Below are 26,635 nucleotides of genomic sequence, written 5' to 3' on the forward strand. Positions count from 1 at the left end.
GATTCCAATTTCCATTAAGGAAAGGCATGGATCACTTTCCAAGAAATAAAGTTAAATTACCTTATGAATCTATCATGCGAGCTACTTATGAATTGAGTGCCAAAGATGGCACTACTTACATCTATCCTCGCTTTTATGCCTAGCTAGGGGCGTTAAGCGATAGCGCTAGTTGGGAGGCAACCCAATTTTATTTGTGTTTTTTGTTTTTGTTTCTGTTTAGTAATAAATTTTGCATCTACCTTCTGTTGAGATGTGGTTTTATGTTTTAGTTAGTGCTTGTGCCAAGTAGAACCTATAGGATAACCTATGGTGATAGTTAATTTGATTCTGCTGAAAAACAGAAACTTTGCACGCACGAAATTAGTTTTGTTAATTCACAGAAATGTGATTTTGCGTTGATTCTTTTTGCTGTAGATCAATAGACAAATTGCCCGGGACTTCCAATTTGGTAGGATTTTTAGAGTTCCAGAAGTTTTCGATGGTTACAGATTGCTACAGACTGTTCTGTTTTTGACAGATTCTGTTTTTCGTTTGTTGTTTGCTTATTTTGATGCATCTATGGCTAGTATTAAGTGGTATGAACCATAGAGAACTTGAAATACAGTAGGTTTAACACCAATATAAATAAAGAATGAGTTAATTACAGTTCCTTATGTGGTGGTTTTGCTTTCTTTCACTGACGGAGGTTATGAGATTTCCTGTTGAGTTTTGTGTTGTGAAGTTTTCAAGTTTTGGGTAAAGATTTGATGGACTATGGAATAAGGAGTGGAAAAAACCTAAGCTTGTGGATGCCCATGGCGCCCCAAGATATTCAAGAATAGCCAAAAGCCTAAGCTTGGGGATGCCCCCGGAAGGCATCCCCTCTTTCGTCTTCGTTCATTGGTAACTTTACTTGGAGCTATATTTTTATTTGCCACATGATATGTGTTTTTCTTGGAGCGTCTTGTATGATATTACTTTTTGCTTTTCAGTTTTCCACAATAATCCTTGCTGTACACACCTTTTGGGATAAGCCCACTTGATTAGAATTTATTAGAATACTCTATGTGCTTCACTTATATCTTTTGAGTTAGATAGTTTTTGCTCTAGTGCTTCACTTATATCTTTAGAGCACGGCGGTGGCCTAATTTTGTAGAAATTGTTAGTCTCTCATGATTCACTTATATTATTTTGAGAGTCTCTTAGAACAGCATGGTATTTTCTATGGCTATAAAATTGGTCCTAGAATGGTGGGCATCCAAGTTGGGTATAATAAAAACTATCATAGGAATTGAATTGGATGCTATGATCAATTTGATACTTGATAATTGTTTTGAGATATGGAGGTAGTGATATTAAAGTCATGCTAGTTGGGTGATTATGAATTTAAAGAATGCTTGTTTTGAAGTTAGCAAGTCCCGTAGCATGCACGTATGGTAAAGTTGTGTAACAAATTTGAAACATGAGGTGTCCTTGGATTGTGCATCCTTATGAGTGGCGGTCGGGGACGAGCGATGGTCTTGTCCTACCAATCTATCACTCTAGGAGCATGCACGTAGTGCTTGATTTTTGATGACTTGTAGATTTTTGCAATAAGTATATGAGTTCTTTTTTGACTAATGTTGAGTCCATGGATTATACGCATTTTCACCTTTCCATCATTGCTAGCCTCTTCGGTACCGTGCATTGACCTTTCTCACCTTGAGAGTTGGTGCAAACTTTGCCGGTGCATCCAAACCAAGTGATATGATATGCTCTATCATACATAAGCCTCCTTATATCTTCCTCAAAACAGCCACCATACCTACCTATTATGGCATTTCCATAGCCATTCTGAGATATATTGCCATGCAACTTTCCACTGTTCCGTTTATCATCATGACACGCATCACTATTGTCATATTGCCTTGCATGATCATGTAGTTGACATCGTATTTGTGGCAAAGCCACCATGCATAATTTTTCATACATGTCACTCTTGATTCATTGCCCATCCTGGTACACCGCCGGAGGCATTCATATAGAGTCATATCTTGTTCTAGTTTTGAGTTGTAATTCATGAGTTGTAAATCGATAAAAGTGTGATGATCATCATTATTAGATCATTGTCCCCAAATAAAAAAAGGCCAAAAAGAAAAAAAAGAAAGGGCAAAGAAAAAAAAGAAAGGCCAAAAAGAAGAAAAAAAGGCCTGAAGAAAAAAGAAAAAGAAAATAAATAAATAAAAAGGGGGCAATGTTACTATCTCTCTTTCCACACTTGTGCTTCAAAGTAGCACCATGTTCTTCATATAGCGAGTCTCATATGTTGTCACTTTCATATACTAGTGGGAATTTTTCATTATAGAACTTGGCTTGTATATTCCTACGATGGGCCTCCTCAAAATGCCCTAGGTCTTCGTGAGCAAGCAAGTTGGATGCACACCCACTAGTTTCTTTTGTTGAGCTTTCATGCATTTATAGCTCTAGTGCATCCGTTGCATGGCAATCCCTACTCCTCATGTTGACATCAATTGATGCATCTCCATAGCCCGTTGATTATCCTCGTCAATGTGAGACTTCCTCCTTTTTTGTCTTCTCCACACAATCCCCATTATCATATTCTATTCCACCCATAGTGCTATATCCATGGCTCACGCACATGTATTGCGTGAAAGTTGAAAGTTTTTGAAATTATTTAAGTACGAAACAATTGCTTGGCTTGTCATCGGGGGTGTATAATTTGGGAGCATTTTTGTGTGACGAAAATGAAGCATAGCCTAACTATATGATTTTGTAGGGTTGAACTTTCTTTAGCCATGTTATTTCAAGAAGACATGATTGCTTTGATTAGTATGCTTGAAGTATTAATATTTCTTATGTCAATATGAACTTTTATTTTGAATCATTTGGATCTTAACATTCATGCCACAATAAATAAAATTACATTGAGATATATGCTAGGTAGCATTCCAAATCAAAAATTCTATTTTTATCATTTACCTACTCGAGGACAAGCAGGAATTAAGCTTGGGGATGCTTGATACGTCTCCAACGTATCTATAATTTTTTATTGTTCCATGCTATTATATTACCCGTTTTGGATGTTTATGGGCTTTACTTTACACATTTATATCATTTTTGGGACTAACCTACTAACCGGAGGCCCAGCCCGTATTGCTGTTTTTTTTGCCTATTTCAGTGTTTCGAAAAAAAGGAATATCAAATGGAGTCCAAACGGAATGAAACCTTCGGGAGCGTGATTTTTGGAACGAACGTGATCCAGAGGACATGGAGTGCAAGTCAAGAAGCAGTCAAGGCAGCCACGAGGGTGGAGGGTGCACGCACCCCTACTAGGCGCGCCCCCCTATCTCGTGGGCCCCTCAGGCGTTCACCGACCTACTTCTTCCTCCTATATATACCCACGTACCCCGAGAACATCGAAGGAGACCACGAAAAACTATTTTCACCATCGTAACCTTCTGTATCCGTGAGATCCCATCTTGGAGCCTTCACCGGCGCTTCGCCGGAGGGGGAATCGACCATGGAGGGCTTCTACATGAACACCATAGCCCCTCCGATGAGTTGTGAGTAGTTTACCACAGACCTTCGGGTCCATAGTTATTAGCTAGATGGCTTCTTCTCTCTTTTTGGATCTCAATACCATGTTCTCCTCGATCTTTTTGGAGATCTATTCGATGTAACTCTTTTTGTGGTGTGTTTGTCGAGATTAGATGAATTGTGGGTTTATGATTGATACGTCTCCAACGTATCTATAATTTTTGATTGTTCCATGCTATTATATTACCCCTTTTGGATGTTTATGGGCTTTATTTTACACATTTATATCATTTTTGCGACTAGCCTACTAACCGGAGGCCCAGCCCGTATTGATGTTTTTTTGCCTATTTCAGTATTTCAAAGGAAAAGAATATCAAACGGAGTCCAAACGGAATTAAACCTTCGGGAGCGTGATTTTTGGAACAAACGTGATCCAGAGGACATGCAGTGCAAGCAAGAAGCAGTCGAGGCGGCCACGAGGGTGGAGGGCGCGCCCACCCCTACAGGGCGCATCCCCCTATCTCGTGGCCCCTCGGGCGGCCACCTACCTACTTCTTCCTCCTATATATACCCACGTACCCGAAAACATCCAGAGAGCCAATGAAAAACAATTTCCACTGTCGTAACCTTCTGTATCTGCGAGATCCCATATTGGAGCCTTCATCAGTGCTCCGCTGGAGGGGGAATCGACCATGGAGGGCTTCTACATGAACACCATAGCCCCTCCGATGAGTTGTGAGTAGTTTACCACATACCTTCGGGTCCATAGTTATTAGCTAGATGGCTTCTTCTCTCTTTTTGGATCTCAATACCATGTTCTCCCCCTCTCTTGTGGAGATCTATTTGATGTAACTCTTTTTGCGGTGTGTTTGTCGAGATCCGATGAATTGTGAGTTTATGATCAAGTTTATCTATGAGAAATATTTGAATCTTCTTTGAATTCTTTTATGTAGGATTGAGTTATCTTTGCAAGTCTCTTCTAATTATCAATTTGGTTTGGCCTACTAGATTGATCTTTCTTGCCATGAGAGAAGTGCTTAGCTTTGGGTTCAATCTTGTGGTGTCCTTACCCAGTGACAATAAGGGTTGCAAGGCACGTATTGTATTGTTGCCATCGAGGATAAAAAGATGGGGTTTGTATGATATTGCATGAGTTTATCCCTCTACATCATGTCATCTTTCTTAATGCGTTACTCTGTTCTTATGAAATTAATACTCTAGATGCATGCTGGATAGCGGTCGATGTGTGGAGTAATAGTAGTAGATGCAGGCAGGAGTCGGTCTACTTGTCGCGGACGTGATGCCTATATACATGATCATGCCTAGATAATCTCATAATTATTCGCTTTTCTATCAATTGTTCGACAGTAATTTGTTCACCCACCATAATACTTATGCTATCTTGAGAGAAGCCACTAGTGAAACCTATGGCCTCCAGGTCTATTTTTTATTATATAAGCTTTAAATCTACTTTTATTTGCTTCTTTACTTTCCAATCTATATTATAAAATACCAAAAATATATTTATCTTATCATACTATCTCTATCAGATCTCACTTTCGCAAGTGGCCGTGAAGGGATTGACAACCCCTTTATTGTGTTGGTTGCGAGTTCTTTGTTTGTTTTTGTAGGTGTGTGGGACTTTTGAGGAGCCTCCTACTGGATTGATACCTTGGTTCTCAAAAACTGAGGGAAATACTTACGCTACTATTGCTGCATCACCCTTTCCTCTTCAAGGAAAACCAACACAAGCTCAAGACGTAGCAATGATCAAGTTTATCTATGAGAAATATTTGAATCTCCTCTGAATTCTTTTATGTATGATTAAGTTATCTTTGCAAGTCTCTTCGAATTATCAGTTTGGTTTGGCCTACTAGATTGATCTTTCTTGCAATGGGAGAAGTGCTTAGCTTTGGGTTCAATCTTGCGGTGTCCTTTCCCAGTGACAATAAGGGCAGCAAGGCACGTATTGTATTGTTGCCATCGATGATAAAAAGCTGGGGTTTATATCATATTGCATGAGTTTATCCCTCTACATCATGTCATCTTTCTTAATGTGTTACTCTGTTCTTTATGAACTTAATACTCTAGATGCATGCTGGATAGCGGTCCATGTGTGGAGTAATAGTAGTAGATGCGGGCAGGAGTCGGTCTACTTGTCACGGACGTGATGCCTATATACATGATCATGCCTAGATAATCTCATAATTATTCGCTTTCTATCAATTGCTCCACAGTAATTTGTTCACCCACCATAATACTTATGCTATCTCGAGAGAAGCCACTAGTGAAACCTATGGCCCCCGGGTCTATCTCTTATCATATAAGCTTTCAATCTACTTTTATTTGCATCTTTACTTTTCCTATCTATATTATAAAATACCAAAAATATATCTATCTTATCATATTATCTCTATCAGATCTCACTTTCGCAAGTGGCCGTGAAGGGATTGACAACCCCTTTATTGCGTTGGTTGCGAGTTCTTTATTTGTTTGTGTCGGTGCGTGGGACTTTTGAGGAGCCTCCTACTGGATTGATACCTTGGTTCTCAAAAATCGAGGGAAATACTTACGCTACTATTGCTGCATCACCCTTTCCTCTTCAAGGAAAACCAACGCAAGCTCAAGACATAGCACGTACCACTCAGGAGCTGTACATACCCTCGTCGACCTATGAGGTTCGATAGTAACTTGATCCAAAGCTTTATGATCATCATCATTAGTTTCCTCTTCAACTGACGTAGGTGCCACAGAAGCGTCTTTCTATGTTGTGCTACTCCCTGGTTGAAGTAAAGGTTCAACAACCTCATCACGCTCTATCTTCCTCCCACTTAATTCTTTCGAGAGAAACTCTTTCTCAAGAAAGGACCCGTTCTTAGCGACAATCACTTTTCCTTTGGATTTGAGATAGAAGGTATACCCAACCATCTCTTTTGGGTATTCTATGAATACACATTTGTCCGCTTTGGGTTCGAGATTTTCTGACTGAAGCCTTTTGACATAAGCATCGCAGGCCCCAACCTTAAGAAACGACAACTTAGGTTTCTTGCCAAACCACGGTTCATATGGTGTCGTCTCCATGGACTTAGATGGTGCCCTATTTAAAGTGAATGCAGTTGTCTCTAATGCATAACCCCAAAATGATAGTGGCGGATCGGCAAGAGACATCATAGAACGCACCATATGCAATAAGGTACGATTACGGCGTTCGGACACACCATTACGCTGTGGTATTCTAGGTGGCATCAATTGTGAAACAAATCCACATTGTCTTAAGTGATAGCCAAACTCATAACTCAGATATTCTCCCCCTCGATCGGATCGTAGGAATTTAATCTTCTTGTTATGATGATTCTGAACTTCACTCTAAAATTTCTTGAACTTTTCAAACATTTCAGACTTATGCTTCATCAAGTAAATATACCCGTATCTACTCAAGTCATCGGTGAAAGTGAGAAAGTAACGATATCCACTGCGCGCGTCAACACTCATTGGACCGCACACATCAGTATGTATGATTTCCAACAAGTCACGTGCCCATTCCATTGTTCTGGGAAATGGGGTCAGTCATCTTGCCCATGAGGCATGGTTCGCATGTGTCAAGCCATTCAAAATAAAGTGGATCCAAAAGTCCATTAGCATGGAGTTTCTTCATGCGCTTTATACCAATATGACCTAAGCGGCAGTGCCACAAGAAAGTGGTACTATCATTATCAACTCTACATCGTTTGGCATCAATGTTATGAACATGTGTATCATCACTATCGAGATTCAATAAGTATAATCCCCTCACAATGGGTGCATGACCATAAAAGATATTACCCATATAAATAGAACAACCATCATTCTCTGATTTAAATGAGTAACCATCTCACATTAAACAAGACCCAAATATAATGTTCATGCTCAACGCAGGCACTAAATAACAATTATTCAGGTTCATCACTAATCCCGATGGTAATCAAAGAGCGAGCGTTCCGATGGCGATCACATCAACCTTGGAACCATTTCCCATGCGCATCGTCACTTTGTCCTTCACCAGCCTCCGTCTATTCCGTAGTTGGTGCTTTGAGTTGCAAATGTGAGCAACCGAACCGGTATCAAATACTCAGACACTACAACGAAAGTTGGTAAGGTACACATCAATAATATGTATATCTATACCTTTGTTGACGTTGGCCCCCTTCTTGTCGGCCAGATACTTGGGGCAGTTCCGCTTCCAGTGGCCAGTTCCCATGCAATAGAAGCACTCAATTTCCGTCTTGGGTCCAGCCTAGGGTTTCTTCACAGGAGGAGCAATTGCTTTGCCACCCTTCTTGAAGTTTCCCTTCTTTCCCTTGCTCTTCTTGAAACTAGTGGTTTTATTCACCATCAACAATTGATGCTCCTTCTGGATGTCTGACTCAGTGAATTTCAACATCGCGAACAGCTCAGAGACTGACTTGTTCATCCCTTGCATGTTATAGTTCAACACAAAGCTCTTGTAGCTAGGTGGTAGCGATTGAAAAACTCTATCAGTGACAGCCTCTGGCAGGAGCTCAATTCCCAACTAAGCCAGACGGTTGTAGTACCCAGACATTCTGAGTATGTGCTCACTGACAGACCCGTTCTCCTCCATCTTGCAGGCATAGAACTTATCGAAGGTCTCATACCTCTCGATCCAGGCATTCTTCTCAAAGATGAACTTCAACTCCTGGAACATCTCATATGTTCCATGATGTTAAAAATGCCTTTGAAGTCCCGGCTGTAAACCATACAACATGTGTAAGGGCATATTTTTCCCTAAGTGTTTTGGTGATTGATGACAATGCTCGTGCGGACTAATCGTGTGCCTTGAGTCCCTCAGATTTCTCATCATTAGGTACAAGATGATTCAGTGCCCCTCGGAGACTGTTGAAGCCGGCATTGTTCTACGTTTCTCCTTGGTGGAGTTGAGTCATAGGAGAGCCGTACTATTAAGAGGGGGTCTGCGTCGGAAAGGTAGGGTGGAATCACACGTACACTTGTCCCTCCTTTCCTTGCACTTTGGAGCTACCCGTCGTTATCTTGGTTGTGTGGAAAACTGGCGACTACTGCTGTACTTGTGGTAGTACCGCAGGTACGAGCGGTAGTACCGCGGCTCTTCACGGTAGTACCGCCCCTTGGTGCGGTAGTACCGCGGCTCCCTGGCCTAGTGCCGCTCCGGTGCGGTAGTAGGGGGCGGATGTAATTTTTTACATCCGCGCCATTCACAGTAGTACCGCTCGTCCAGCACGGTAGTACCATGGTGGCCCATGGTAGTACCGCTCCCTTGGAGTTGTAGTACCGTGGCCCTTCGGCCTAGTACCGCAGTGTCGCGGTAGTAGGCGCGGATGAATTTTTTTTCATCCGCGCCGACCACGGTAGTACCGCGCCTCGCAGGCGGTAGTACCGCGTCGGGTTTTCGCACCACCCTAGTTTCTGTGGAAGTTTGCACGGATGTAATTTATTTTCATCCGCGCCCTTCCCAGGCCGTGACTCTCCTGTCTTGCGGTAGTACCGCAAGGGGGAGCGGTAGTACCGCATGAGCGGTAGTACAGCCCCTTCTTCAGGCTTGTTCCGGCCTGTGCAGTTGCCACGGTAGTACCGTGGTGGACCACGGTAGTACCGCGCGGCGCCGCGGTAGTACTGCGTCCTTGGAGCGGTAGTACCGTGTGTCGCGGGCAGAACTAGTGGATAACGGTTGGATTTTTCCACGACTATATAAGGGTTGTCTTTTACCTCTAGTTGACTACCTCTTCCACCTCTAAGCTCCATTGTTGCTCCAAACTCCATTTTCACCCGATCTCTCTCCCTAGCCAATCAAACTTGTTGATTTGCTCGGGATTGGGTGACAAGGGCCCGATCTACACTTCCACCAAAGGATATTTGATTCCCCCCACTTATCCCTTGCGGATCTTGTTACTCTTGGGTGTTGAGCACCCTAGACGGTTGAGGTCACCTCGAAGCCATACTCCATTGCGGTGAAGCTTCGTGGTGTGGTTGTTGTTGGGAGCCTCCGATTGTTGTGGAGATTGCCCCAACCTTGCTTGTAAAGGTTCGGTCGCCGCCTTCAAGGTCACCAATAGTGGAATCACGGCATCTCGCATTGTGCGAGGGCGTGAGGAGAATACGGTGGCCCTAGTGGCTTCTTGGAGAGCATTGTGCCTCCACACCGCTCTAACGGAGATGTACTTCCCCTTAAAAGGAAGGAACTCCGGTAACACATCCTTGTCTCCACCGGCTCCACTATTGGTTATTTCTTGCCTTTACTTCCGCAAGCTTACTTATTGTTACATCTCTTGTTTGCTTGCGTGCTAGTTGAGATTGCATCATATAGGTTGCTCACTTAGTTGCACATCTAGACAACCTATTTGTTGCAAAGTTTAATTTGGTAAAGAAAAGGTTAAAAATTGTTAGTTGCCTATTCACCCCCCCCCTCTAGTCAACCATATCGATCCTTTCAATTGGTATCAGAGCCTCGTCTCTTTATTAAGGACTTTGTCGTCCGAAGAGTATGGTTGACACCAACGATGGTGCGGAGGAACACTCCGGTGTGAATCCCATCTCATCTTCGGCCGAAGGGGGAACCTCGGTCTCTCGTGAGGAGTTCAATGTGGCTTTAGACACATTGAAAACCTCCATGACGGCCGAGGTTAAAAGCATGTTTAATGATTTCCTAGAGGGACTCAAACTATCTACCGCGCCTATGAAAGTGGGTGATCCTACTAACAAGGTGATGGATGCTATCTCCGACAAAGGGGAAGCTAACAATGAAAAGAGTCCTTCTACTAGTGGTAGAAATGGCACCGGCATCTTTGCCCATGTGGAACCACCGGTTTATGGAGGGCCTATCCCCTCCACTCATTTGAATCATGCCGGTCCACCTCCTAAATATGAGAAACATGAAGATTTTGATAATTGGGTCTATCGCTTTAAGCGTCATTTGAAACATGTGAACACTAACCTTTGGAGAATCATTGAAGAAGGTTTTTATCCTCATGACCCAAGCAACTTCACCCCCTGAGAAGCCGTGGACAATCAATTCAATGAAAGTGCTCTCTTCATCATCCAAGATGCAATCCTTCCCGAAGATCTCCCTCACCTTCGACCCCATGTCGTGGCTAAAGAAGCATGGAAATGTGTAGAGGGTCTCTATCGTGGAAGTGCTAGCATTCAACGGTCCAACTATGAGGTGGTGCAAGATGAAGCCGATGAGTTTGCAATGAAAGAAGACAAAGAACCTCGTGAGCTCTTTCGAAGAGTGACCAAAATCGCGGTGGCACTCCAAGATCATGGAAGCAAGGACACGGATGACAATTGGATCAAGCGGAAGTTCCTCAAGGCCATGATGCCCTACAACAAAGCCATGTCCTCCGTCATTCGTCAACGACCGGACTTCCACACCTTGACCTCAAGTGAAGTGTTGGATGAGTTCGTTGCAATGAGCATCTTGGACAAGACCGCCGACAATGTGGTGCTCCGTTCTCAAAGAGTAAAGAAGCCTAACCTTGCCTTGAAGGCCAAGGTTATTGAGGAAGAAGTGGAGGATGAGGAAATCAACCCCGAAGACACCAAGTTTGACTACCATGAGCACATGGCCCTTGCTTCAAGACAGTTTTGGAGCAAGAAGAGCTCAAGACCCAACTTCAACAAGAACAACTCAAGTGGTGTCAAGGGCAAACAACGAGTGAGAACTTGTTTCAACTATGGCAATGTGAGCCATTTCGTTGCGGATTGTCCTTACGAGAAGCGGGAAGACAATGGTGGCAAGTTCATTCGAAAAGATAAAGCCAAGTCCTTCCCCAACAAGAACAACTTCGCCAAGAAGACTCCCACGCGTGGGTTGGTGGTTCAAGAAGAATACCAAGAGGATGACGATGATGATGAAAATGAAGAAGCAACGGCCATGGCATCCATTGCCATTGCTACTCCCCGGGTGTCTCTCTTCGAATCACCCAACGAAAACATCACCGCTAGATGCCTCATGGCTAAGGCTTCAAACAAGGTAACCCCCAACATCACAACCACCTTCATTACTAATCCCTCCGTGGAGGATTGCATTGATGAACATGTTGAGTCTAATGAGGAAGTGAACGAATTTGAGTCTTTTATGAGTAAGCTCAAGGGAAAGTCTTGGAACAACTTGGTGAGGCCAATGACATGATCGAGGCTCACGAAGAAACCATCTCCAAGATGGAAGGTCATAGTCGTGACTATGCCGATGAGATATCCGATCTCTCTAATGCTCTTGAGGAAGAGCGTGTGCATCGTTTGACTCTTGAGGAGTCACACAATGATGACCATGCTAAGTTAAAGAAAGATCTTGATCATGCTCTTGTCATGTCTCGTGTGCTAACCTCCGAGAAGGCTAAACTTGGGGTTGATCATGCTAGACTCAAAGAGGAGTTTGAGATACTTGACAAGGCCCACAAGGTCTTGAAGGGTACTCATGCTAGCCTCAAGGAGTCTCATGCTCAACTCCAAGTTAAGCTAATCAAGGAAAAGGCCACCTTTCCTCATATGGTATTAATTGATAATGCATGTGCTACTAACCCTTGTTGTGAGCATGTGCATCTTGTGGAGGAAAATGCCAAGTTGAAGGAACAACTTGAGAAGGGCCTTGTGACTTGTATTCAAGGTGAGAAAAACCTCAACGACCTTTTGAGCAATCAAAAGGAAGTTGTGGGCAAAGAAGGAATTGGGTTTGCACACAAGTCCAAGAGCAAGAAGAAGAAGAACAACAAGGCCAATCGTCCTCTTCCCCTCAAACAAACGTTCGTGAAAGAGGGAGAGGGTACTTCTAAGAAGAAGAAGGAGAAAGTGAAGGAAGTTGATGTCCAAAAGGGCAAGAACATTTCCTCAAACAAAGCCGGCGACTTTAACCCTTCATATGTGTTGTGTCGTGCTAGTGATGGACATGTTTATGCTAAATTTGTTGGTTCCTCTTATGAACATATTGAATGGTCTATTTGGGTTCCCAAGACCCTTGTTACTAACATCAAAGGACCCATTACTAAATGGGTACCTAAAACCAAGCATTGATCTCGTGTAGGTGTTTGCTTCCGGTGGGGGATCATGGTTGCTCGATAGTGGAGCAACAAATCATATGACCGGGAGCAAGGACTTGGTGGTGGACGTGCAAGAGATTCCATCTATGCCCACCAATGTCTAGTGGGGTGATGCATCACATTCTAAGGTATTGGGTCTCGGCAAGGTTGTCATTTCTCATGATCTAACGATTGAGAAAGTCATGCTTGTTGAGTCCCTTGCATTTAATTTACTTTCCGTTCGTCAACTTGCACTCATGGACTTTGCCACATTCTTTGATATTGATACCGTGGCCCTCTTGTGGAGCAAGAGTCTTAAAGTAGCCTTCGTTGGGCATGTCGAGAATGGTCTCTATGTGGTTAACTTTTCGGAGCAACCCACTAAGACCGCGACATGCCTAATGGCTAAAGTTGACGTCGGATGGCTTTGGCATCGCCGTTTAGCCCACGTTAATATGAGATCTTTGCAAAGTCTTCTCAAGGGGGACCATGTTCGTGGACTAACAAATGTTAGTTTTGCCAAAGATCGTGCTTGCAGTGCTTGTATCGAAGGAAAGCTTCATGAAAAAGCTCACCCTCCCTCAACCATCATCTACTCAAAGAGACCCTTGGAGCTCCTTCACATGGATCTCTTCGGGCCTCCATCTTTTGATAGTCTTGGAGGAAGAAAGTATTGCTTGGTGATTGTGGATGATTATTCAAGATACACTTGGGTATACTTCTTCAAGAGGAAGAGTGAGACCCAACAAACTGTCATCAACTTTGCAAATGAAGCTCAACGTCAACATGATGCAAAGATCTTGACAATAAGAAGCGACAACGGCACCGAGTTCAAGAACTACACCTTGGATGAGTTTCTTAGTGATGAGGGGATCAAGCATCAATATGCGGCACCTTATACCCCTCAACAAAATGGTGTTGCGAAGAGGAAGAACCGGATGTTGATGGACGCGGCAAGGACCATGATGGCGGAGTTCAAGTCTCCATACAACTTTTGGGCCGAAGCCATCAACACCGCATGTCATGCATCCAATCGGCTCTATCTTTGCAAAGGCTTGAACAAGACTCCCTATGAGATCCTCACCGGCAACAAGCCCAACCTCAAGTACTTCCGAGTGTTCGGTTGTAAGTGTTTCATTCTCAAGAAAGGTGTTCGGTTGTCTAAATTTGAGGCTAGAGCTCATGAGGGCATATTTGTTGGTTATGCTGCAAACTCTCATGCTTACCGTGTCCTCAACAAGTCCACCGGACTCATTGAGGAGACGTGTAACGTGGAGTTTGACGAAAATAACGGCTCCCAAGTGGAGCAAAGTGGTACTTGTGATGTAGGTGATGAAATTCCTCCCCAAGCCATAAGAAGAATGGGTATTGGTCAAATCCTACCCATTGAGGAACCCCTTGTGGCCGAAGGAGAAGGACAATGCTCTACTCTAGTAGAGCCATCACCTCATCAAGACCCATACGCTTCCGAAGAACAAAGTGAAGGCCCTCAACCTCGTGAACAAGACCAAGGGCAAGATCCACCTCAAGACGGTGATGAATCACTAATTGATGCCCAAGGTCAAGTTCTCCCCCTCGAGCGAGTTCAAGACCAAGAGCAACCTCAAGGCCAAGAACAAGCTCAAGACGGCGCTCAAGATCATCAAGTCAACCCTCCTCCTTCCACACCTGAGGAGGAATTAGAGCGTCGTGCCACGAAGATTGCTTCCAAGCTCACCACCCAAGGCCATCTCATGGAAAATGTGGTTGGAAGCCTAAGAAAGGGGGTAAGCACTCGTAGACAATTGGCAAACTATTGTGAACATCACGCGTTTGTCTCTTGTGTCGAACCCCAAAAGGTCTATGAGGCGCTCGAAGACTCGGGTTGGCTCAATGCCATTCATGAAGAACTCAATAACTTTGAGTACAACAAGGTGTGGAGATTGGTGCCAAGACCGTCTGGGAACCACAACGTCATTGGAACCAAGTGGATCTTCAAGAACAAGCAAGATGCTCATGGGAACATCATTCGCAACAAGGCAAGATTGGTAGCACAAGGCTACTCCCAAGTCGAGGGTATCGACTACGGTGAAACCTTTGCTCCTGTTGCTCATCTTGAATCCATTCGTTTGTTGATTGCTTATGCTTCCCATCACAACTTTAAGTTGCAACAAATGGATGTGAAAAGTGCTTTTCTTAATGGTCCTATTAATGAGTTGGTCTATGTCAAGCAACCCCCCGGGTTCGAGGATCCCTACTTTCTGGATCATGTGTATCAACTCGATAAGGCACTCTATGGCCTTAAACAAGCCCCACGTGCGTGGTATGACCACCTTACCGAGTTGCTACAAGATCGTGGATTTGAAGTAGGGCTAATCGACCCCACTCTTTTTACTAATAAGGTCAACGGGGAGTTGTTTGTATGCCAACTATATGTTGATGATATTATCTTTGGTTCTCCTAACAAAGCTTTCAATGAAGAATTTGCCACTCTCATGACCTCCAAGTTTAAGATGTCTTCGATGGGAGAGTTGAAGTTCTTCCTTGGTTTCGACATCAAACAAAGAAGAGAAGGAACTTTCATCAACCAAGCCAAATACACTCAAGACATGCTTAAAAGATTCAAGCTAAGTGATGTCAAGCCGGCTACTACACCAATGCCTACCAAGTGCCAACTTGACATCGATCCCAATGGTAAAGCGGTGGATCAAAAGGTATATCGCTCCATGATTGGCTCCTTGCTTTACCTTTGTGCATCTAGACCGGATATCATGCTGAGTGTGGGGATGTGTGCACGTTTTCAAGCCGCACCAAAGGAAAGTCACTTTGTGGCGGTCAAGCGAATCTTTTGATATTTGGCTCATACCCCAAACTTTGGCTTATGGTACCCAAGAGGAGCAAACTTCAAGCTTGAAGGTTTCACGGATTCCAATTGGGCGGGAGACAAAGTGGATAGGAAGTCCACTTCCGGAGGGTGCCAATTTCTTGGTTGCTCCTTGGTAAGTTGGTCTTCCAAGAAGCAAAGTTGTGTGTCTCTCTCCTCCACCGAAGCGGAGTATGTGGCGGCCGGTAGTTGTTGTGCTCAACTCCTATGGATGAGGCAAACTTTAAAGGAGTACGGTGTCATTTGTGACAAAGTGCCTCTTTGGTGTGACAATGAAAGTGCCATCAAGATCTCTCTCAACCCGGTGCAACATTTCAAGACGAAGCACATTGAGATTCGGTATCACTTCATCCGGGATCACATTAGGCGAGGGGAGATCGAGCTCAAGTATGTCAACACTCATGATAACCTTGCAGATATTTTCACGAAGCCCTTGGATGAAGCAAGATTTCGCGAGTTAAGGCATGAGCTAAATATCATTGATTTGAGCAATGTGACTTGAACCCGTGCACCCCCCACCACACTCAACTCGTTGTCTAGTTTAGATGTAGGCATGGATATAGGGGGAGTGTTGTTCTCTCAATGAACTCTCCCTCCCCCCATTATGCATAAATAGATCACCTCTTTCACATTAGCCATTTTTGATGGTACTTGTGCTTCAAAGACGAGTTTTGGTCATGGGCCCAAGGATAATTCTTCGCGGTGCCATACCATCCAACTCAAACATAGGTGGCTTCGGCCACCGCCCTCTCTCTCCTCGAGAGGTTTTGTCTCTTAGGGTTCTTCTGTTGTTCCCTTGGTTTGTGCTTGTTTTTGTGTGGTTTTAGGTTGCGTCTGTTTTTCGGTGCAAAGGCATTTTATTTTTCTCTCGTTTGAAACCTTCGGTGGCGTGAGCTCACGGTACTACCGCGGTCGGCCACGGTACTACCGCCTAGGCGCGGTACTTCCGCCCGGGCGGTACTACCGCGATGACGCGCGGTACTACCGCGCCGGTTCGAGCGCGTGGGGATAAGACCGGGCAGGGGGAGTTCTAACTCCCCATACCCATTCGTCCTCATTCTCTCCACGCTGTCTCTTCCTCTCTCGTGCTCACGAACGGAGCCGGCGTTCGTCGCCGGATCTCCTCCACCGGCTGCCCTCCCGTGATTCCGTCCGGTGGGATCGTTCCCCACCACGTGCTCTTGCAATGGACCAAGGTTTTCCCCAAATCCTTCTCCTTTTTGTGTTTGGTTCTTCTAGGTTTTGGGGAAGGCTTGTATGTTCTTGAGATTCCTAGACTAAATCTATGCAAGACTAGGATGAAGGAGTGTGGTATTGCATAGGATTGACACTTGTATTGTTGTCTAGCGCTAGATCTGATCACCGTAGCACCGCCATGGCTTCGCGGTTCTTTTTCAGATTCAAATCCTGTTAAATCTGATGCGATGCGGTACTACCGCCCGTCGGGAGCGGTACTACCGCTCGCGCGGTACTACCGCCCCTAGGGTGCGGTACTACCGTGCGTCGTGTGGTACTAAAACTTTACTACTGCCCCAGCCACGGTACTACCGTGACCCCGCACAGTACTACCGCATCTGGAGCTGTACTAAGCCTTTAGTACCGCAAACCATGGCCGATCTACCGTGGTTCACATCTATCGCATGCCAACTTTCTCATTTATCTTCTATGGGTTTCTTGTGCTGTCTTATGGCCTTTGCAGTGATTCTTTTCGCCTTTTGTTTTGGTGCCTTGCGTGTGTGTCTCAGGTGGTGGCTCTCGCCAGGCCAATCCCGTTCGTGACACTGGCTCCAAGCGTCTGCGTAACCCAGGAGAAGTTCCCGAGGGATCATCTGCGTCCAAGCGAAATGTCAAGACCACAGCTAGCAAGCACAAGGAGCCCGCCAAGGGTATGGACGAGATAGGCCCTACAGAGTATGTCCGTCTCAGGCAGCTTCACCCCTATGCGACCCCTCGCTCCACTGTCAGAGGGTGTGAACTGTTCTGGAACAAGACCCAAACCCTGATCTACTTGGATGTCATCAAGAACAAGCAAAATACCTATGTGGAGGTAAAGTGGATTGATATGCACCACATGAGGAAGGACAAGTTTCGTGACTACTTTGGGGAGGCTCTGGACTTGGTGGAGCAGTTTGGAATTGAGCATGTGATCTCTTTCCACCTGGACTATGACCCTGAGATCATCTGTCAGTTCTTTGCCTCAGTGTATTTTCACACCAATGATGAAAGGAGGATGACTTGGATGACCAATGGCCGCAAGCTGTCTGCTACCTGGAAGGAGTTCATGGATTTGCTTCAAGTTGTTGATGATGGACTTGACACTCCTGTTGGTGTTCGCCCTCACGGCAATGCTGACTCTGCTAACAAGGACAAGCTCACCCCGTTCATGGTTGAGAAGACGCTCGCCAATAGCAAGACAATCTTGGTTCTCAACCCCTTTCTGGATATCATGTACCGCATCTTCCGCAACTCCTTGTTCCCCCGCATCGGTGACAAAGACAAGGTTCATGCCTATATGGTAGACATGATGCTTATTTGCCAGGATGCTCGCTTGTCTCAGACTCAGCCACTTGATGTCTCTCACATCATGTGGTGTGAGCTTTGGTTTGCCGTGTTCAACCGCAAGGTGCCTATTTATGGGCCCTACCTGTTTCTGCTGATTTCAAAGACTTGGGAGAAGATGTACCCTGAGGAGGAGTTCCTGGCTCCAGACTGGGTTCGCCATGAGCCCATTTGTCTGAGGGTCAAACCCAACTGGGCTAACACCGCTACTCGTGCTGAGGCGTCTGCTGCTAGGGCTGCTGCTGTTGATGAGGATGTTGATGGCGCCGAGGGCCGTTCTGCTAGGCCCTCTCAGAGTGACTCTAGGCCATCTTGGGCCAAGAAGTTGAAGGATAAGATGAAGTCTCTTTTCTGCATGCAAGCCAAGGGCCAGTATAGGGCTCACGTGGAGTCCAAGGAGAGTCGTCGCCGGCACAACAAGGTCCTGCAGCTCTATGGCGAGGATGTGTCTGGCGGGTCTGAGGAGCACATCACTCCTGAGACCGAGTGGATGGAGAAGCAAGGATACAGGTGGACTGATTCTGAGGAGGAGGTCGAGGAGTCTATTCCAGCTGCAGAGGCGTCTGACGAAGTACCATGGGACGACTTCTCTGCTTGAGCCACCTCTTGTGCGTTTAGGTGTCCTCTCTACCTTTTTGGCGTCTCGATGCCAAAGGGGGAGAGAGTGTAGGGATTTGCGATTTGCGAGTTTGTGTGCCGTGTGTTTGCTGCTTTCAGTTGAACTCTCTGCCTTCAGTTGAACTCTCTGCTGTGTTTCTCGTCAGTCGTATGGTGTAAGACATATGCACTCTATCTATCCTAGCTAGCTTGTGTTATATTGTGCTACTTTCATGCTATGCTATGCCTATTATCCTGTCTTGGTCTCTAAAATATAGGGGGAGTGTTGATCCTAGTTTATGTGCCATGCAGTCCAAAGCATTCATCTAAAGTGCACACATCTAGGGGGAGCCCCGTCTATATTTTAGAGAAGTGGGGTTTGCCACTGCTCTAAAATTATCTTATCTTTGTGCAAATCCCGTGTTGTCATCAATACACCAAAAAGGGGGAGATTGTAAGGGCATATTTTTCCCTAAGTGTTTTGGTGATTGATGACAATGCTCGTGCGGACTAATCGTGTGCCTTGAGTCCCTCAGATTTCTCATCATTAGGTACAAGACGATTCGGTGCCCCTCGGAGACTGTTGAAGCCGGCATTGTTCTACGTTTCTCCTTGGTGGAGTTGAGTCGTAGGAGAGCCGTACTATTAAGAGGGGGTCCGCGTCGGAAAGGTAGGGTGGAATCACACATACACTTGTCCCTCCTTTCCTTGCACTTTGGAGCTACCCGTCGTTATCTTGGTTGTGTGCAAAACTGGCGACTACTGCTGTACTTGCGGTAGTACCGCAGGTACGAGCGGTAGTACCGCGGCTCTTCATGGTAGTACCGCCCCTTGGTGCGGTAGTACCGCGGCTCCCTGGCCTAGTGCCGCTCCGGTGCGGTAGTAGGGGGCGGATGTAATTTTTTACATCCGCGCCATTCACGGTAGTACCGTGGTGGCCCACGGTAGTACCGCTCCCTTGGAGTTGTAGTACCGTGGCCCTTCGGCCTAGTACCGCAGTGTCGCGGTAGTAGGCGCGGATGAAATTTTTTTCATCCGCGCCGACCACGGTAGTACCGCGCCTCGCAGGCGGTAGTACCGCGTCGGGTTTTCGCACCACCCTAGTTTCTGCGGAAGTTTGCACGGATGTAATTTATTTTCATCCGCGCCCTTCCCAGGTCGTGACTCTCCTGTCTTGCGGTAGTACCGCAAGGGGGAGCGGTAGTACCGCACGAGCGGTAGTACAGCCCCTTCTTCAGGCTTGTTCCGGCCTGTGCAGTCGCCACGGTAGTACCATGGTGGACCACGGTAGTACCGCACGGCGCCGTAGTAGTACCGCGTCCTTGGAGCGGTAGTACCGTGTGTCGCGGGCAGAACTAGTGGATAACGGTTGGATTTTTTCCACGACTATATAAGGGTTGTCTTCTACCTCTAGTTGACTACCTCTTCCACCTCTAAGCTCCATTGTTGCTCCAAACTCCATTTTCGCCTGATCTCTCTGCCTAGCCAATCAAACTTGTTGATTTTCTCGGGATTGGGTGACAAGGGCCCGATCTACACTTCCACCAAAGGATATTTGATTCCCCCCACTTATCCCTTGCGGATCTTGTTACTCTTGGGTGTTGAGCACCCTAGACGGTTGAGGTCACCTCGAAGCCATACTCCATTGCGGTGAAGCTTCATGGTGTGGTTGTTGTTGGGAGCCTCCGATTGTTGTGGAGATTGCCCCAACCTTGCTTGTAAAGGTTCGGTCGCCGCCTTCAAGGTCACCAATAGTGGAATCACGGCATCTCGCATCGTGTGAGGGCGTGAGGAGAATACGGTGGCCCTAGTGGCTTCTTGGAGAGCATTGTGCCTCCACACCGCTCTAACGGAGACGTACTTCCCCTTAAAAGGAAGGAACTCCGGTAACACATCCTTGTCTCCACCGGCTCCACTATTGGTTATTTCTTGCCTTTACTTCCGCAAGCTTACTTATTGTTACATCTCTTGTTTGCTTGCGTGCTAGTTGAGATTGCATCATATAGGTTGCTCACTTAGTTGCACATCTAGACAACCTATTTGTTGCAAAGTTTAATTTGGTAAAGAAAAGGTGAAAAATTGTTAGTTGCCTATTCACCCCCCCCCCCTCTAGTCAACCATATCGATCCTTTCAACATGGCACACTGAACTATTGAGTAGTCATTAACACGTGACTGTCAGGCTTTCACAACATCCACAATTGCTGGAGGGGGTGGCGCACCAAGCGGTGCATCAAGGACATAAGACTTATGGGAAGCCATGAGGATAATCCTCAGATTACGGGCCCATTCCACAAAGTTACTTCCATCGTCTTTCAGCTTAGCTTTCTCTAGGAATGCATTGAAATTTAGGGGGGCTACTGCGCGAGCCATTGATCTACAACATAAGTTTTGCAAAGATAACTTAGACTATTGTTCATGATCAATGAGTTCAATTAATCATATTACTTAAGAACTCCCACTCAAATCAACATCCCTCCGGTTGTCCGAGTGTAACACGATCCAAATTCACCAACCCAAGTCCAATCATCACGTGAGATGAGGTGGTTTCAATAGTGAACATCATCTCTATGTTGATCATATCACTTATATGACTCATGTTTGAACTTTCGATCTCTTGTGTTTCGAGTCCATGTCTGTACATGCTAGGCTCGTCAAGTTTAACCCAAGTGTTTCGCATGTGCAAAACTGGCTTGCACCCGTTGTATGCAAACGTAGAGTCTATCACACCCTATCTTCACGTGGTGCTTCGAAATGACAAACTTTCGCAACGATGCACACTTGGGGAGAACACAATTTTATCTTAAAATTTTAGTGAGGGATCACCTTATAATGCTACCGTCGTCCTAAGCAAAATAAGATGCATAAAAGGATTAACATCACATGCAAATCATAAGTGACATGATATGGCCATCAAATTGTGCTTTTGATCTCCATCTCCAAAGCACCGGCATGATCTCCATCGTCACCGGCATGACACCGTGATCTCCATCATCATGATCTCCATCATCGTGCCGCCATCGGGGTTGTCACGCCAACCATGCTTCTACTAATATTGCTACCACTTAGCAATAAAGTAAAGCATTACATAGCGCTTCATGATTGACACGCATGTCATACAATAATTAAAGAGAACCCTATGGCTCCTGCCGGTTGCCGTATGCATCGACATGCAAGTCGATATAAATTATTACAAACATGATCATCTCATACATCAAATATATTTCATCATGTCTTTGGCCATATCATATCACAACATACCCTGCAAAAACAAGTTAGACGTCCTCTAATTGTTGTTGCATGTTTTATGTGGCTGCTATGGGTATCTAGCAAGAACGATTCTTACCTACGCAATGCCACAAGGTGATATGCAAGTTGCTATTTGACCTTCTACAAGGACCGCCTTTGTCGAATCCGATTCAACTAAGGTGGGAGCGACAGACACCCGACAACCATCTTTATGCAACAAAGTCACATGTATGTCGATGGAACCAGTCTCATGTACGTGGACATGTAAGGTTGGTCCGGGCCGCTTCATCCCACAATACTACCAAATCAAGAAAAGACCAAGAAAGGAAGCAATCTGAATATCAACACCCACATAATCGTTTGTGTTCTACTCCTAAAGTCATCAACGCATAGACCTAGCTCATGATGCCACTGTTGGGGAACGTTGCATGGGGAAAAAATCCTACGCTCACCAAGATCCAATCTAGGAGATGACCATCTACGAGAGGAGAGATTGGATCTACATACTCTTGTAAATCGCTAAGCGGAAGTGTTAAGAAATGCGATTGATGTAGTCGAACATCTTCGCGATCCAATCACGATACATTCCACGAACTCTGATCCAAGTGCCAAACGGACGGCACCTCCGTGTTCAACACACGTACGGCTTGATGACGCTTTCACCTCCTCGATCCAGCAAGCGATAGTGAAGTAGTAGCTCGAGTCCTTCGACAACACAATGGCGTGGTGGCGGCGGCGGTGGTGGAATCTCAGTAGAGCTTCGCTATGCACTACGGAGAGGAATAGGGCTACGAGGGAGAGGAAGGGTAGCGCTATGGCGTGGAGATGTGCTCAAGGGTGCGGCTGCCCTCGCTCTACCTCTCTATATATATAGGGGAAAGGAGGAGGGGGTGGCTCCCCTAGTGTTTCCCCTACAGGGGCGGCGGCCAGTACAGATGGGATCTCCCCTAGGGTGACTTGCCCCCCAAGTCGGGTGGAGGGAACCCTAGAGGGGGGTGTCCCACCTCTCCTAGTCACGTGGGAAAGGGTGAGGGGGGAGCACAGCCCCTTAGTGGCTGGTTTGCCCCCTCACCTTGGCCCATGGGGCCCCCCAACACTTGCCGGGGCCCCCCGAAACCCCTTTCGGTCATGCTGGTCATCACCCGGTACCCCTGGAACACTTCTGGACTCCAATACCCTTCGTTCAATATATCAATCTTCACCTCCGGACCCTTCCAGAGTTCCTCGTCATGTTCGGGATCTCATCCGGGACTCCGAACAACCTTCGGTAGCCACCATAATGACTCAACTATACTTATATCATCACCAAATGCTAAGTGTGTAGACCATGCGGGTTAGAGAACTATGCAGACATGACCGAGACACCTCTACGGTCAATAACCAATAGCTGGACCTGGATGCCCATATTGGTTCCCACATATTCTACGAAGATCTTATCCATCGAACCTCGATGTCAAGGATTCAGTTAATCTCGTATGTTGTTCCCCTTTGTCTATCGGTATGTTACATGCCCGAGATTCGATCGTCGGTATCTCCAAACCTAGTTCAATCTTGTTACCGGCAATTCTCTTTAATCGTTCAGTAATACAAGATCACGTGGCTAACTCATTATTCACATTGCTTGCAAGATCATTGTGATATTGTATTACCGAGTGGGCGTCATACGGAGTGACAAATCGCAGTCTTGATCCATGCCAACTCAACACACACCCTCAGAGATACCTGTAGAGCACCTTTATAGTCACCTAGTTACGTTGCGACGTTTGGTACACAAGGTACTCCTCCGGTCTCAGTGAGTTGCATGATCTCATGGTCATAGGAACATATACTTGACATGCAGAAAACAATAGCAATAAACTTGACACGATTATATGCTAAGTTCATAGTTTGGGACTTGTCCATCACATCATTCTCCTAATGATGTGATCTCGTTATCAAATGAAACCTCATGTCTATGACTAGGAGAGCATAGCCATCTTTGATCAACGAGCTAGTCCGGTAGAGGCTCACTAGGGACATGTTCTTTTCTATGTACCCACACATGTATTTGAGTGTCTAATGAATACAATTATAGCATGGATAATAAACAATTATCATGAGCAAGTTAATATAATAATGACAACTTTATTATTGCCTCTAGGGCATATTTCCAACACCAATTTCTATGACTTTCGCATATTGATCTTGCTAAGTTACTACTGTTTTTGTTGCTGCTGTTACAATCACTATAAAACTGCTACAGTTACTGTTACTGTTGCTATTGCTGCTACCGATATCAAACCATCATATTATTATGCTACTGATCACTCTGCTGCAGATATTTAGTTCTCCAGGTGTGGTTGAATTGACAAGTCAACTGCTAATACCTACAAATATTCTTTGGCTTCCCTTGTATCGAATCAATAAAATTTGGGTTGAATACTCTACCCTTGAAAACTGTTGTGGTCCCCTATACTTGTGGGTTATCAGGCAACAGTTTAAACCTCATGTATGAGGGCACGTTAGAAAAAGTGCAATTCGACACAAGTCGCATCCAACACGGCTCAATCACATTCAAAGGAATTATCCCCGACAAGTAAGCGCGATGTAAGGGAAAGATCACCATTGAGCTAAGTTGTGCCTATATAAACCGGGAGGTTTAGTCCGTAGAGGGGATCCATACATACACCCATTCGTCATACCCCTAGGGTTTAGACCACAACTTATGATCCCGAGGTAGATCAACTCTGTACTTCGATGCCTTCAGAATATAATCAAGAGCAGAACGTAGGGTTTTACCTCCATAGACCGAGCATGTGCGGATTATGAAATCTATATGCGGTAGCTAGAGGGCACGAATATTATGTATAACCTTTTCCAAGTGTTAAAGTCGCCATCGCCTACATGCCTGTCGAGCGGGCTGGCCCATTTAGCTGGAGCACGGGGAGATAGCGAAAGGGTTCCTACGAGCACGTACCGGTTTTGGGAAGCTTCCATGCCATAGTTTTTTTTCTCAACTGGGTTTTTCTACTTTTGATAGGTATTTTTTTTAGTTTTTTGTTCTTCATTTTTTCCTTTTACCTTTTATTTTTCCAGCTTGTTTTTTCTATTATTTTTGCTTCAATCTGCAAATAGTTTCCATAGTCGCAAATAATTTAAAATTTATAAACACTTCATAACTTAATTTTATGAATTCGTGAACATTTTTCGTATTTGTTAACATTTTTTAAATTCATGAATAATTTATTCGAATTTGCATTACATGAATGACAAACATTTTTTGAATTCACGGTTATTTTAAAACTTGTGAACATTTTATGAATATGTAAATATTTTTAATTCCTAACATTTTAGCTACTTTATGATTTTTCAAATTCAGGATCATGTTTTAAATTTCATGGAATTTTTGAAAATTTACCAAACATTTTAACACATGATTTTCTAGACTTCGTGAACATTTTAAAAAATTTCCAAATTAAATTTTTGATTATGTGCGTATTTTTCATATACAGTTACATTTTTTCAATTGTCAACCTTTTCTCAAATTCATGAAGAATTTCGAATTCACGAACATTTTCTGAATTCTTGACCGTTTTTATTGAATCATAGATATTTTTGAACTCGTGAATATTCTTTCAAATTGACAAACTTTCTTTTAAATTCGTGAACACTTTTCAAATTTCTAACCTTTTCAAATTTCAGAAGTTACTTTTTTCTCACATTTGTGGATTCTTTAAATGGAATCAAAACCTACCGAAATAACAAAATGAAAAAAAAACTGTTTTGTCTTGGCTGGCTGGGCCAGTCTCAAGTTGCGCTGGCGACGAGAGGTGTACTGCTCGCTAGGAGCAATTCCTAGAAGTTCGGTGCCTTAAGTGCCTGGACATCTCCCTGGCGCCTAAAGGAGACGCCTAGTTGGCTGGGCCAGAAAACCTTCGCTCGATATAGAATTCTCAAAAAGGACGCCGTTCGATCAAGGAAACTTATACGTCCACCCCTAAAAAATCCTTGTACGTCAATCTCACGAGTTCACACAAAAGTCTTATAGATCTACCCCTCAAAAAAAGTTCACTGATTTTTAAAAACATTTTACAAGTTAGTAAAAAGTTCACGGATTAAAAAAAAAGTTCAACGGATTTTCAAAAAAAGATTTTATGGGTTTTGAAAAACGTCCATCAAATTAGAAAAACTTCATCAATTTTTATAAAAAGTAGACAAAATTGAAAAAAGGTCATCGACTTTTTATTTTTATCATTTCTTAAAAAAGTTCAAAATTTTTAGAAAAAAATCATTTATTTTGAAAAAGTGTTCAATATTTTTTTAAAAAAGTTCAAAATTTTGAAAAAGCAAAGTTCGCTTAAAAAGTTCATGAAAATTGACAAAAGTTAACTAGAAACTTGGGGAAACTGAAAAAGGTTCTTGGATTTGAAAAGAGTTCGCGCATTAAAAAAGGAAACTGGAAACAAAAATATAAAAAGACAAAATAAAAAAAAACCCGGCAAAACGCAACTGAAAGGAAAAAAGAAACCTAGAATCCTATTCTTAGCATTACATTTTGGCGCACAACAAAAGAAGAAAAATAAGAGTTTGCAGAAATGGAAACTACGGTATCTAGTTGGTTTTGCTGTTGCTATTGAACCGCGAAGTACAGGGATCGATTTTCACGAAAAAAATAAAATGGGTCGAGCCTAGGGAAAACTAGCGCAGCGGGCACCAAATAGGGTTTGCCGTGGTAACCTATACGCTCAATATGAAGGAAACACGCATCATCTAATCCACGCACGTGACACTACGGAGGTGTTTGTTTACCTGAGTGGTAACGTAAA

The sequence above is a fragment of the Triticum aestivum genome, chromosome 2B (assembly GCF_018294505.1).
Source record: "Triticum aestivum cultivar Chinese Spring chromosome 2B, IWGSC CS RefSeq v2.1, whole genome shotgun sequence".
NCBI classification, from domain to species: Eukaryota; Viridiplantae; Streptophyta; class Magnoliopsida; order Poales; family Poaceae; genus Triticum; species Triticum aestivum.